The following is a 14,009-nucleotide window of genomic DNA, read 5'->3' as shown; positions in this document are numbered from 1 at the left end:
CAACGGGAAAGAAGAATTTATCAATTTTAATTAAGACATCCTCAATGATACCCCTAGGATTTTTTATGGATCGGTTGGCAAGTTGTAAAACTATCGACGTCGGTGAACCGAGTATGGAAGAAGATTAACACTTACTCCTAATTCAAGAAGAGCCCGATTAATGATATGATCACCAATGATACATGAAGTGGTAGGTGAACCGGGGTCCTTAAACTTTGGAAGAGTGTTATGCTGCAAAATTGAGCTTACTTGCTCGGTTAAGACCACTTTTTTAGATGCTTGGCTTTTGTTCTTCCTCTTTTGGGTGCACAAGTCTTTTAAGAACTTGGCATAAGCCAGAGTTTGCTTGATTGCATCCAAAAGTGGAAGATTGACTTTCACTTGCCTAAACACATCCATGATTTCATTTACTTTGGCCTTTTGCTTGTCATTTGAAATGGATCCTTTTAAGGTATCGGGGAATGGAGCTTTTGGTTCAAAAATATTTTCAGAATTTTTCCTTGAAGTCTCTTCAACACAAGAAGTTTTCAAATCATTTCGCAAATCTTTCTTTTCAAAATCACTTTTCACATCACTTTTCAACACATTCTCATTTATATGGTCATGCACATGCAATGAAGGAGGAATATGATATGAAACGGGACGGGTGTCAACTTGTGGTTGCACCGGTTCACTCTCTTCATTGGACATACCCACTCCATTGTCCACAACTTTTCCACTTCTTAAGGTAGTCACTGCATTGACATGCTCAATTGTGTGACCTTCCGATGAGGAATGAGTCTCCACAACAAATTGTTGCTTTTGTGGGGCATTCAAAGGCATTTTTCTTTTCTCTCTAGTATTTAAAGTGCTAGCTATTTGCCCTACTTGGGTTTCTAGCTTAGCAATAGATTGAGAGTGAGAATGAAGTAATTGTGTGTTTGCCTCTAAAGTGTCCAAAGCGGTCAAAACTTTCTCTTCAAAAGCAGGACTTCTAACATTCCTTGGGAATATGATGGTTGATTAGAAAAATGAGAATTAGAGAATTGGTTTCCTTGTGATTGGTATGATGATCTAAAACCTTGGGAACCTTGGCCTTGCATTGGAGGTGGAATGTACTTTCCTTGAAAACCACCTTGGGAAGGGTTTGAGCCCTCCCCTTGGCTTTTCCAAGAGATATTCGGTTGATTCCTCCAACTAGGATTGTAATGATTACCATAAGGATTGTTCCCTGATTAGCAAAAACAGCATTTACTTGTTCATGATGCTCACTTTGCACATGTCCATGGGAACAATTGGAAGTAGAATGTAAAACACTTGAATAGGTCATACAGGTCTCATTAGATGCATGATGAGAATGGTTAGGGAAAGAAGATACTTGATTCGCCGAGTTTTGGTTGTTCAAAAATTGATCAAACCTTTAAGATAATGATTTCATTTCGGCGGCAATTTCATTGGAGTGGTTAACTTGATGTAAGCTAACACTCTTCCTACCTTTAGAATTTCTACCATTCTTCGAAGATAAAGTACGATGCAAAAGAATTTTCACTCATGCTCTCATAAAGACGCCACACGTCATCCTCATGCCTATCAATGTAAGAGCCACCCATGGAAGCATCAACCATGCACTTGTAATTATCCGATAAGCTCTCAAAGAAATATTGAACTAATTGCCATTTAGGCATGTCATGATATGGACACTTCCTAACCAATTCATTACAGCGTTCCCATGCCTCATGAAATGTTTCCTCATCCCCATATAAAAATTCCCTAATTGAAGTTCTCATGGCATTGGTCTTAGAAACCGGATAGTAATTCTTCAAGAACTCTTGTTGCATTTTTGCCCAAGAAGTTATTGAAAAGGGTCCAAGATTGTTAAACCAATATTTTGCCTTGTCTTTAAGGGTGAATGGGAAAAGTTTAAGCCTTAAGAAACTCATCCAAATGCTTGTAAGGTTCTTCACTTGGAAGTCCATGATAGTTAAGAAGCATTTATATGGTTTGTGGCTTGATTTCATAGTGGTGTGCTCTAAATGGTGGCAATTAAATGTATGTGGGTGCATTATATTCATTAGGCACATAGTGATCTTTTAAATCAAGGGGAGGATTAGCAATTGGAGGTGCAACATGGGCACCTTGATTGCGTTAAATGATGGGAGGTGGTGGAGCATAGATTGGCCTTGGCATTCCCATTGGAACTTGGCCTTGTTGTTGTGGTGATTGAACAAATTGTCTCGGCATGCCTAATGGAACTTGCATGTTATCATGATGCACATTGGGGTGGAGGATGCCTTGTTGGTCTATGTAACCAAGGTCCTCCACATAGTCCTCATTGTGTCCTTCCATTGACGAAATGGATTGACTAAAACTACCTCTTCCCCTAGGGTTTTGAACAATGGATTCAAGATGAAAATTTAAAAGGACAAGAGTGGGTTTCAATGATCTACGACCTTGCATGCACAATGCAACACAATAAGCAATAAGAACAAAAACTTCACCTTCACAACAAATTAACAATCATCAACTTTCCTTCACATACAATGTTCCCATACTCCCATGCTTTAACAAAAATATGCAAGAAAAGTAAATTGCCTCCACGTGGGCTTACAATTTATCTAAGTATTGAAATATAAGCCTCCACGCGAGCCGACGATTTAACTAAGAGTTTGAGTAAGAAAAAGCTCACAAAGGTCCTTTAGCACTTCAACTCCAAATTTTTAGCTTTTAGCTTAGCAATTTTTTTTTGGATTTTAGCCTTTTTTTTCCTTGCTTGCTTAACTCCTTTGCTTGAATGTTCTTATGCTCGCCTCTTAGCTCAATGCACCTTGTCAAACAAGAACAAACACAATAAGTAACAAAATTTGAAAACAAAGTAAAGACACGATCAAAAAAGTACTAATTCCTAATTGATTCCACAAATATGACGTTGCCAATCAATCAATCCCCGGCAACGGTGCCAAAAACTATGATGACTTCCCGAGCATGCGCACAAAATAATGCACAACACTTTGAGTTTGGAAATTAGTGTCAAGTGGGTATCATACTTTAAATTTATAAACCGCTTAACACCTATACTATGTAGTATGAATGAGAAGGGATCGTCCAAAAGGATTGAGGGGTCATACTAGGTTGAGGAATTAAGATTAGGGTTGGTAGGTCGAGTGATCAAAATAGTGGTTGGTGGTTGAATTACACTAAGATGCAATTTAAACTAGAGTAAACAATAATGCAATAAGGAGAATAAAAGAGAGAGAGATCTTGGGGTTTAGAGATCACCACTAAGCATATTTTTCTACACCTTTAATGAATGATTAATGAGGGGAAAAATATGTATTAAAACAAAAGTGTGTGTGTGGTTATTTCAAAAAGCATGGATGACAAATTAAGCATATATTGTCTAAAGAACATAGTGGATAACACAACATATCAAATTAAGCCACTAATCCTTTCTTTAAGCTCACAACCAAACACATCACAAGGTTAGAGATATATGTTACTTGCTTTCATAAGTATAGAACATCAACAACAAGCATGGATTGTCCACCCATTTAACAACTGCACTAAAACTAAGCTAATGACATGAAATTAAACTAATTAAACTAAGGAAGAGGTACAATCCATCAAGAAATGAGTATGAACTATTAAATAAACTACAAGAACATTCCATTAAGCACTATGTCTTAAAAATCTCTAGATCTATAGCATCAATACACATAAACATGCATCAATAACACAAGAAATAGAGACAAACACATGAACATTTATTCTAACATACATAGACATATTGATAGAATGAAATGATCAATTGGAAGCATTAAACCACATAAATCATTGAATAAACAAGATCTATATATATAAAAGTGTCAAGACATGAATCACAATACAAATTCCCTCAAAAATACATAAATCAAGAAGTAAAAAGCATGCTTATGGCTAACTCTAGCCCCAAAAGGATGTCTAGCTACTCATGGATGATGTCCTCCAACCCTCAAGGGCAAGCTCTATGGAAGAAATCTGCTCCTTGGTTGATGAAGAGTCTGCAATGGTGTCTCTAGCCTCCTCCTCTCCTTTACTTCCTCACTAAGTATTATCTTCTTTAAGTATGTCTCTCCCTCTATAAAAGTGGCTCATATTCCTTATATAGGTAGGTCAAAAGTCACCCCAAATGGGCTGGGCTCGTACACCAATAATTCTCTAATGATTGGATATGAGACAACTTTTAATGAGTTGGAATTTGAATTTTTCTCGGGATTTGGGAAGTTTAATCAATCAAACTTGAGGTGAGATCGATCGAACATGGCTGAGATCTATCGAATTGAAGCTGAATCGATCCTCAATGGCAGCGCCTTTTTGGATAAAAACAAATCTGAGATATTTTGAAGATATTTTTGGGAAAAGGATAAAAGTGGTTGGTAGGGTGGTACAGCCGGATAAGATCTGGCATGTGGATAAGGACAAGAAGGTTCGATCGATCAGAGAATGATGTTGGATTGATCGAACTTTTGGGATCTCTGAAAATGACATCATGACCTGGATCTATCTTGAAGTGCTGAGATCGATGGAAGTTGGATCGATCAAACTTTTCTTGAGATCGATCGAAGTTTTTGAAATTCCACCCTTTGCTTCCTTTTGCTCTACTTTGCTCCTTTCTTTGATTCATCCCAGAATTGCTTCATTTCTGCTCTTATTTAGCTGAGTTAGCTTATTTTGGGGATAAGTACCTGAAAGTAGAAATAACACGAAATCAATCTAAAACGGGAAAATAAGATAGATAAAGGTCCTAGAACACCTAAGTTTAAGGGGTTTAAATACGCACTTTTTAGCGCTCATCACTTACCATATTACAGTATTAAAAATTGAAACCTTACCCAAAACTAGCGCAAATGTAATAACTCGGTCTTTTTCCTCCTTTTTCTTTTCAACAATTTTCTTTTTTCGTCTTTTCCCTATTTCGTCTTTTTGCCCTTTTTTATTTTTCCTTGCATAACCTCACTTGTGCTCGGATTTGATTCCAGTTTTGCATGCATTCGTGATATTTGATTTCCATGACATTTGTATTTTTACTTTTGTAGAAAATACATTCTAGTTGCTTACTTTTTCATAAAGGACATGGATGCATTTATTATTGTAATTATTCATTACTTTTGGGGTTTTGGTGTAATTATGTAAAAATAATTATTTTTCGTCTTAGGAACCTTTTTGTAATTTAATTTGTAAGATATTTTGAAAAAGGACATTTTTGTAATTTTTGAAAAATGTGACAAGTGTCACATTCTCATGGTGCCCATTTGTTGGCAATGGGGTGGAGTGATTTGGATGTGTAATCTTTTGACATTTGGAGGGCTCCATGCACCCACATATTGGCCTAGGATTGGTGCATATGTTGGCTTTGATTGTTAACAAGTGTAGGCTTAGGATTAAGCCTAGGAAGGAGCCTTGGATTGTGACAAGTGTAGGATCATGATTTAGTCTTGCATTGCGTGTGTGTGAGAGGTAGTGTAAGAACACATAGTGAGTGGAGGATTTCTAGCCCTTCCACTCACCATTTCACACTTTATCTTTTTCATTTCACATGTTCTTCAAGAACCCTAGCCTAGCCACCATTGGAGAAAAGCTTGGTTAATAGCTTTGACTTCATTTTTGGCCTCCTTCCATTCACCCTAAACTTAGAACCTTGGAATACAAAAGTTTTCCCTCACTCTCCTCTTCATTAACCCTAAACTTGTTTTCCATTTTGAGCTTGGTTGTTTGGATTATAGAGATTCAATTCTCTATTGAGGTAGGGGTGGTAGTATGTTTATATTTTAAGTGTTTTAAAATCCTTTGGGGTTTAATATATATTGTATACATGCTTTTAGAATTGTAGTATTGCATACTATAGGAAATCCTTATGATTGACTTAGGATTTTGTTGATTAAGCATATATATTGTGTATGTATCTTGAGTAGGATTATTGATGTCGTATAGAACTCTCATTGATTTGAATTACTATACTATTGTAATGTTAATCCTACATTCTAGTAGATTACTATTGGTAATTGTGATTATTTTAGAAGCTTATTGTTAAAATGTTAAGATTTAATGTATAAAGCTTGTTGTTGAGGCATGATCGAAGTTGATAAGTTAGTGGTATTATTTTGCACATTATATCATGTTAAAGACTTGTCATTTAGTATATCATTCTAGACTTGAAACCCTAAGACATGGTTTGTGTGGTTTCAAAATGCTTGTGCATGGAAGGTGGTATATAAGCCTGAATATTATGTATAAGTTTTGAACTTGATGTATTTTGGATTCTCTTGGGACATGGTTACAAGTGACATGGCTAGAGTTTGGCTCTAGTACGGGAGGTATGAGTTATCCCCAATTGAGATAGTACGCACTTAGGATGGTTTTCCCTATGGGTTAATGCCCGGAATAACCGTTGAGGTCTCGGCAGAATTCCAAGCTTAGATGTCCAAGGATTCCACTTTTTGATTTCGCATTCAATTCCAAGTTGACAATCAATGTTTAAGTTGTAACTTGTAATTTTAGTTTCATGCGATTTGATGTTGTTAAGTACATCCATTTTGATATTGTGTTGCTAGATTCATTTAAGTTAGCTTAAGATGATCCCTTAGAACACCTTGAACATAGACATTAAGTGGAATGCTCCCTTGTATTCGTCTATATTAATCTTGCAATGATATTGAAACTTTAGGGTATACGCATATACTTCTTCCTACGAGTAACTTGATTACTCAACCTAGTGGTTTGGGTTGTTTTTCAGGTAAGGAGACTATGTTCTTGGATGCTCATCATCCTTAGAGGCTAATGAGCAATTTGGAACATTTTTGTACATTGACATGCAAGTGTTTAGCATGCTTAACTTTTGATGTCATATTTTGTATACCATGGGTGTATGGTACTTTAGGAGCTTATGTAACTTTCTTGACATGTAATGATACTTAAGTATTCACTTTTGACATTATAATCATGTATTATGGAGGCCAAGGGCCAAGCATGATTACTTTTGTACTTATACTCTTTTGGTATCAAACTTTTCTTCAAAAATGTATTTTAACCATCTTGGAGGTTTGCCACATGAAATTCTTGTAATTGACATGTTCATATGTTCAATCTTCCTTAAAATGAATCAATTTTTGATCTATGCATGTGGGTAGAATGAATCCCATAGGTTCCATTGTAATTCCATATGTTTGGAGGAGCTTTCAGCAGCATTTCGAGGAGTTTCAGTCGACCGAAACACCATCTCGGTCGACCAATCCCTTTTTGAGACCAAATGAATAGTAAAAATCAGCCTTCAGACATTCTGCGAGTTTCGGTCAACCAAAACTCTAAGTCGGTCGACCGAAATAGCCCCTGTGCACCGGCACTTCCAGATTTCAATTCAGCACTGATGGTCTAACTTCGAAAGACCATAACTTCTTCATTCCTTATCCAAATGGGGTAATTCTTAAGCCTAAACTCAGGGATTTTGAGTCAGCTTTCCAATGATACCTATGCCATTCTCAGATTCCAAACACAGTGAGAGATATTCACGTTTTAGTGGAGTAGTGTCAGTTTTCACTTCAACCGGAAAAGGGCAATTTGTGGGATTCTTAGCCAATGTTCTTAAAACCTCTTGGAATGTCTTAAAATGATTAGATTAGGTTGTATTCACCTTGTTTGACTTGTTTAGAGTCAAGTCTCTCTCTTTAATTGTGAATTAACCATTTTGCCCCTCGGATAACGAATTTTGTCCTTTTTAACCTTTGTTTCTGCCTTTTGCTCTCTTTAGGTCGTGTGATCTCATGAAAGGTCACATTTGTACCTTAGGAGTGATACCTATCTCTTAAGACCTTGGTTTATCATTTGCTTCCGCATTTCGAATCCGTTATCGGATTAACTTTCGGTTCATCACTGATGCACCGAGTTGAAAAACTTGGGCCGTCACAGCAAAAAAAAAAAATAATAATAATCTCAAGAATATGTATGATTCATAAAGTTTTATAAAAAAAAAAATATTAAACAATAATAACAAAATACTTACCGTATTACAGTCTTCACTCGATGGGTGGTTGTCACCAAATTGTAGCCTTCATAAACCCGATTCGGTTTTATAAGCGACTCTTCCAACAAAACCCAGTTACCAAGTTTCAGCGTGCGAAGTTGAAATATGGGGGCAAAATCGTTCTTATCAGTTAGTTCATAGACAGCATTATCATAAAAGTAGATAGTGTCACCACTAAACTGGTAGGCTCTCAGATCTCCATGGTTGGTATCCATCCGTTCGGAATTGTTATATGTAACGCCATTTAAGGTTTTAGAAAGTAGATTGAAAGAGTGAGTTTTAAGGGTTTTGCATAGGCAAGAAATATTTCTTGAGACAAGAGAGGGAGTCAGCTAGAGAGAGAAAATAGAAGAAGATTGAAAGACTTGGAAGGGTTTGTATAGACGGTTGAGACAAGAAAGGGAGCCAGGAGAGAGAAAATGGAAGAATATGGTTTTATGGTTTGTTAAAAAAGAGAGAGCGAGAGAGAGGACGTAAAAGTAGGATAAGAGTTAATATTTTAACATTAACTAAATAAATGAACGATCAGGATTAAATAGCTAGTTGGCCAACTGTCAAAACGATAAAGAAGATCAAACCAGTGCTACGGTTATTTACACACACCTTTTTGAAAGAAAACAAAAGACAACAAAAATACATATGTATATACTTTAGATGATAGAGAGAGAGTGAGTGTGTGTATATATGTATGTATATGTGGAATGGATGATGGTGATTGAGTATGGAGTGTTTGGGATGGATGGATAGTGAATCATAATAATGGGATAATGAAAGTGTTGTAAGATTTATATGTACCACTCGCAAGTACACGAATCTTTGTAGACTGGGTTTACTTGTAAGGGTGTCGTACCCAAGGAACTTGTGTAAATTAAATTTGTCAACAAATTTCTTAAATTCCAAATTAACTTGAAAGTAGGATAATTGAATTGTGATGATTTATTCTAAATTAACTAAATAGAAAATTGGGATGTGGTGTGATAGCCCAGTGGTAGGGCATGTGTTGTTTGTTGCCAAAGGCCCAAGTTCGAATCCCCACTCCATCAATAAATTAAAAAAAAAAAAAAAAGTATATAATAAATTATTAAATTATTTTGTGATAGGTCATTGGTAGGGCATGTGTTAGTTGTGGCCAAAGGTCCAAATTCGAATCCCCACTCCATCAATAAATTAAATAAAAAAAGAGAATATATAATAAGTTATTAAATTATTTTTTTATTTATTTAATGACAAATATATTGTTTATATACATACAAGTATATTTTAAATTGAATGTGGTGTGATAGCTAGTGGTGGGGCAAAATCCCCACTCCATCAATAAATATAAAATATATATATAATAAATTATTAAATTATTTTGTTATTTATTCAATAACAAATTTATTATTTATATACATACAAGTATATATTAAGTTAAATGTGGTGTGACCTACTACTAAGTGGCTTGTGGCCAGAGGCCATTGATATATTAAATTTATTCCAAGTTAATCCCCACTCCATCAATAAATTTAAAATATATATATATATATAATAAGTAATTAAATTATTTTGTTATTTATTCAATGACAAATTTATTATTTATACATATATACTAAAAACAAAAGATATTATAAGTTATTAAATTATTTTGTTATTTATTCCGATACAAATATATTGTTTATTATATACGTACAAGAATATATTAATTTGAAGTTAAAAAAAAAAATTGAGATATTAAGTTTTTAAATTATTTTGTTATTTATTCAGTGACTTAATTTTGTAAAATTATATGTATGTATCGTATCAAGAACACGTCTGCGTTCAAACTTCATTGACTTATTATTCTACAAAAAAAAACTGGAAAAAAAATTCCAGCCGCTACACGGAATGGGTTGAAAATAAATTAATAAATAATACGATAATTACAAGACAGTTAACCTTATGAAATGCTAGTTTAAATACGATAATTACAAGACAGTTAACCTAATGAAATGCTTCTAGTTTTTGACAATGGAATCTACATTATAACGTTTTACAAGAAAAGACTCCGTCCCCATTCTCTCTCTCTACAATACTTCGTCACCGTTATCTCTTTCAATTTTAGTTTCTCTCTCTAGACTACCATCAATCTAGTTGTCTCCCTTCAATTCAATTCAATTCAATTCCCGATTCGGTATCCCTTTCTTCCCCAAACAAAAAAACCCTAATTTCTTCAGAGTTAGGGTTTGGTGAAAGGATCAGATTCTTTGCAGGTAAGTGATAGAATAATCGAAACACACCATTAGCAAAAGGCGAGGTTTTCTTTTCTTCGAAAGAAAACTCGCCAATCATGTCAAGATCTGCTCGCTGTCTCCTCATCTTCGCCGCCGCCGTCGGGCTGTGCTCTTTCCCTCCCACCGCCAGATCACAATCCCTCATTCGCTTGCCGGGCGATTACGGCTCCGGCGAGATAAACGGCGGAGATCTGTGATCCGGCACGGCGTCCCCACCCTCCTGCCCCGTCAATTGCTTCAAAACCGACCCCGTCTGCGGCGCCAACGGCGTCACCTACTGGTGCGGGTGTGGCGACGCCGTCTGCGCTGGCACTCGCGTGGCCAAGCTAGGGTTTTGTGACGTGGGGAATGGGACCAGCGATGTCTCTGGTCAGGCACTGCTATTGGTTCATATGTTGTGGCTCATCTTGCTTGGCTTCTCTGTCTTGTTTGGCCTTCTCTAATGCACATTCTCTGCTCTCATCTTCTTTGATTTGAGGTTAGATTTGTTACAATTTGATTATTCGGCGGTTTCTTGTTCTAATTTTTCTTGATCTTTATATATATATGTATGTATGTATGTATGTATAATTCTGTATGTAGAAGGGAGATTTACACCATTGTTCCCTTGATTTTGTTGTTTTTGTTGTTGTATTCTTTTTTTCAATTAATGAAGTCATATTCTTTGTGTAGTTATCATTAATTTGCTTGCAATTCCAATTTGTTTTTAACTATATTATAGTATCAATTCTGAAGAACTTAGATAATAAATGTGGAATATCTTGTAGTTGAGTGAAGTTGATTATACACTTTCATACTAGCATTACAGAGAGAATTGTTTCCCTTCATTGATGTACAAGCCACAAAGTTAAAGAAACTGTTTGTTTGAATCTTCATTTACTGTGATATTGATTTGTGTGATATTGATTTGTAATGGACGCATTAGCGAAAATATATTTGAATATGTTGCATATGGGACCAGTGTTTGCAATTGTATAAATTGTAGAATGGATAGTTAGTCCTTTCTAGAGGTGTGTTTTCTTAATCAAACCATTGTAGCTGCTTTTATTTGCCATCTCTACCGACCTTTGTATCTAAAGTAATAGTAGTATCAGTTGGAGTGAGTGATGCAACTCACGAGTTCTATGGCCATTACAAGATTTCTGTTCCAATTCATCTGTCATGTTGATTTACTATCCAAGACAATTGCATCGTAGAGTGAAAGTTTCTTAATTCGTTCAAATTCCAATTCGGCCAAGATTTAAAAGTACCAAATTGATTCACTACACTATATATGTTAGAAAATCTACTTATTGGCTATGATTGGTTCCGCTGCATAAGCGATCTTTTTTCCGGATTTGCAACTATCCTTTGCAAAGAATCCAGTTCTTACAAGTAAATATTCATTGATTTCCAATGTAGCCATATCTTAAATTTTTGGTTTTTACATCCCAAATTTTCTTACTGCTTTGTTTAGTTGTTTTCGCCAGATCCTAATCTGGCGAAAGATTTGAATTTACAGCTCTCGGGAGCTGACTTAGTTGTTAATAGGCATATTTTGTAGAATCTTTCATTAATTTTTGGTTATCAAATATCTATTGTGATTGTGATGAGTCTCGGAAAAGAAGGAGAAGAAATAATAATAATAATGAAGGATCATACACGTTGTTTATCCATTTGAAAGTAGTTCAGCAAACAGATCATTTGATCATGTTAGAAAAAATGTGAAATGGTAGGAAAATATTTCAATTCAGTTTGACGCAGGATCATATGCTTAGTATTTAATATCGTCTCTCACCTCCCTCCCATTTCATTTGTATTTAAAGGCGGATAGTATTTTTCATGTTCGACCTTATATCTCAGTGAAAGAACTCTTTGATATAGAGATAAGGACCGCGAAATTGAAACATAATCTTAACCTGGACTGTGCACTCACAGTAAAGAATAGGTCGGCTCTGATGTTCTTGTTCTTTTTTGGTGGGTTCTGATGTGACATTGTATCATGTTGAATGCAAAATATGGGTATAAGCGTTACAATTTCTGCGTGATTATTGACAATGTAATAGTAAGAAGAGGCTAGTTTTATTGACAATGTAATATATATTATGATATATATGTGTATATACATATTTGGTGCGAGTGTTGGGGAGTTTGTTGTTTGGTTGGTGTTAGGTTTGTTTTGGTTTGATACCAAGGCAGCTGGGATCTGATCGTTTTTAGGTTGGTTTATTGAAAGTCTCTTTTATTTGGGCATTTGGAAATAATTTAGTATGTAATAGAAAAGTTTGGAAAGAGGCCCCTTTTATATGGGATTAAGGCAAGGTGATGATAATGAATCCATTGGGTGGTTCGTTTTGTCGTTGTGCTCTTATGAACATGCTTGAGAAGCCTTGTATCTTGAATGAATCTGTGTAATCATCGGAAAGTTTTCCTACGTTCCTTCGACATAGTGACATGATTGAGAAGCGTTGTAGCTTGAATGAATCTGTATAATCACCGGAAAGTTTGCCTATTGGGTAATTAGTTGCTGGGAGTTGGTGCATTGCAGTAGTATACAAAATTAGGACTCCTGAATAGGGGATGATGGCAGTTAAAAGATTGGTACTTGTTCGGTTCAATTAATTTATTATTTATTAGGGTTTTAGAAAATACTTCTTAGAAAATTACTGAAGAACATTATCAAAAACTAGGTCCTTTTCAACTCCAATTTTCCAGAAAATTATCAACCAAAATGAATTTTGGAGCTGTTTTCTATTTTTCAGTCGAGGATATATACATGGTATATATGCCTAACTCAACTCTCTGCTGATTTAGTTTACATGTTTCAACAAACGAGAGAGTTTTAGAGCTTGCAAATATTAAAATCTTGTAATGGTTGAATATAGTTTCTCTATGAATAAAGAGAAATAAATTTACATAATTTCTAAAAAGAAACTGTCATCTTGTTATTGTTTCATTTCAGCATATTGATTAACAATGCTGGGTTACTTCTATGTAGAACAATAAATTCTGAAACAATCAAATATCGATGAACAACATATTTCTCTAAAAAATAAAAAAATTACGTTCGATTGCATTTCTCAACGCAAGTTACACTACCTTATAAATTTACGCTCAACTTGGAGAATAATACAATCAGAAGCTTTCTACCGCTAAAAAAGAAAACAGTTTTTCTAGCAACACAAGACAATCAATTGAATTTGATTTATTGAAAATGATTTATTTTATTATTATTATTTTTTTCCCTGACAAATTAGGGGGAGCCCATTAAAAAAGGGTTCAATGAGGTGTAGTTGGCCAATTAACATTTCACACCAGTATTTATGGTGAAAATTTGAGCAATATAATGAATACCGTTTACTTTAGCACAGAAGATTAGAGATCGCATTTGGCCGGGATCTCATTCTCTATCCTCGCTTAATTTTTCCATCCCCATAATCACTCCAAAATTCACTGGGATTTTCAAAGCAGTTTTCATCCCGTCCCCATTTACATAATCGGTTTCTCATAACAGTCCAAAATGGGGCGGGCTCTGCCAGGGTGGGAATATTTGCCATCCCTACTCGCAACTCTCTTTTTTCACAAGACTTGTAAGGGTTAGAATTTTCCTACTATGTGTGTGCGTATATGCACACACTTAAATATATCATAGTATGTAAAGATAATTTGATAAATTTATAATATATTCGGGACAAGGTAACCCTACGCATAAAACGCCCAAAAGCCCGAAGCAACTCTCATCCCCCATC

This window comes from Cornus florida, unplaced genomic scaffold (genome assembly GCF_030987335.1).
Source record: "Cornus florida cultivar Cherokee Brave unplaced genomic scaffold, ASM3098733v1 CherokeeBrave_3.0.0_Hap2_Chr09, whole genome shotgun sequence".
In the NCBI taxonomy this organism is placed as follows: Eukaryota; Viridiplantae; Streptophyta; class Magnoliopsida; order Cornales; family Cornaceae; genus Cornus; species Cornus florida.
This window is presented reverse-complemented; position numbering follows the sequence as displayed.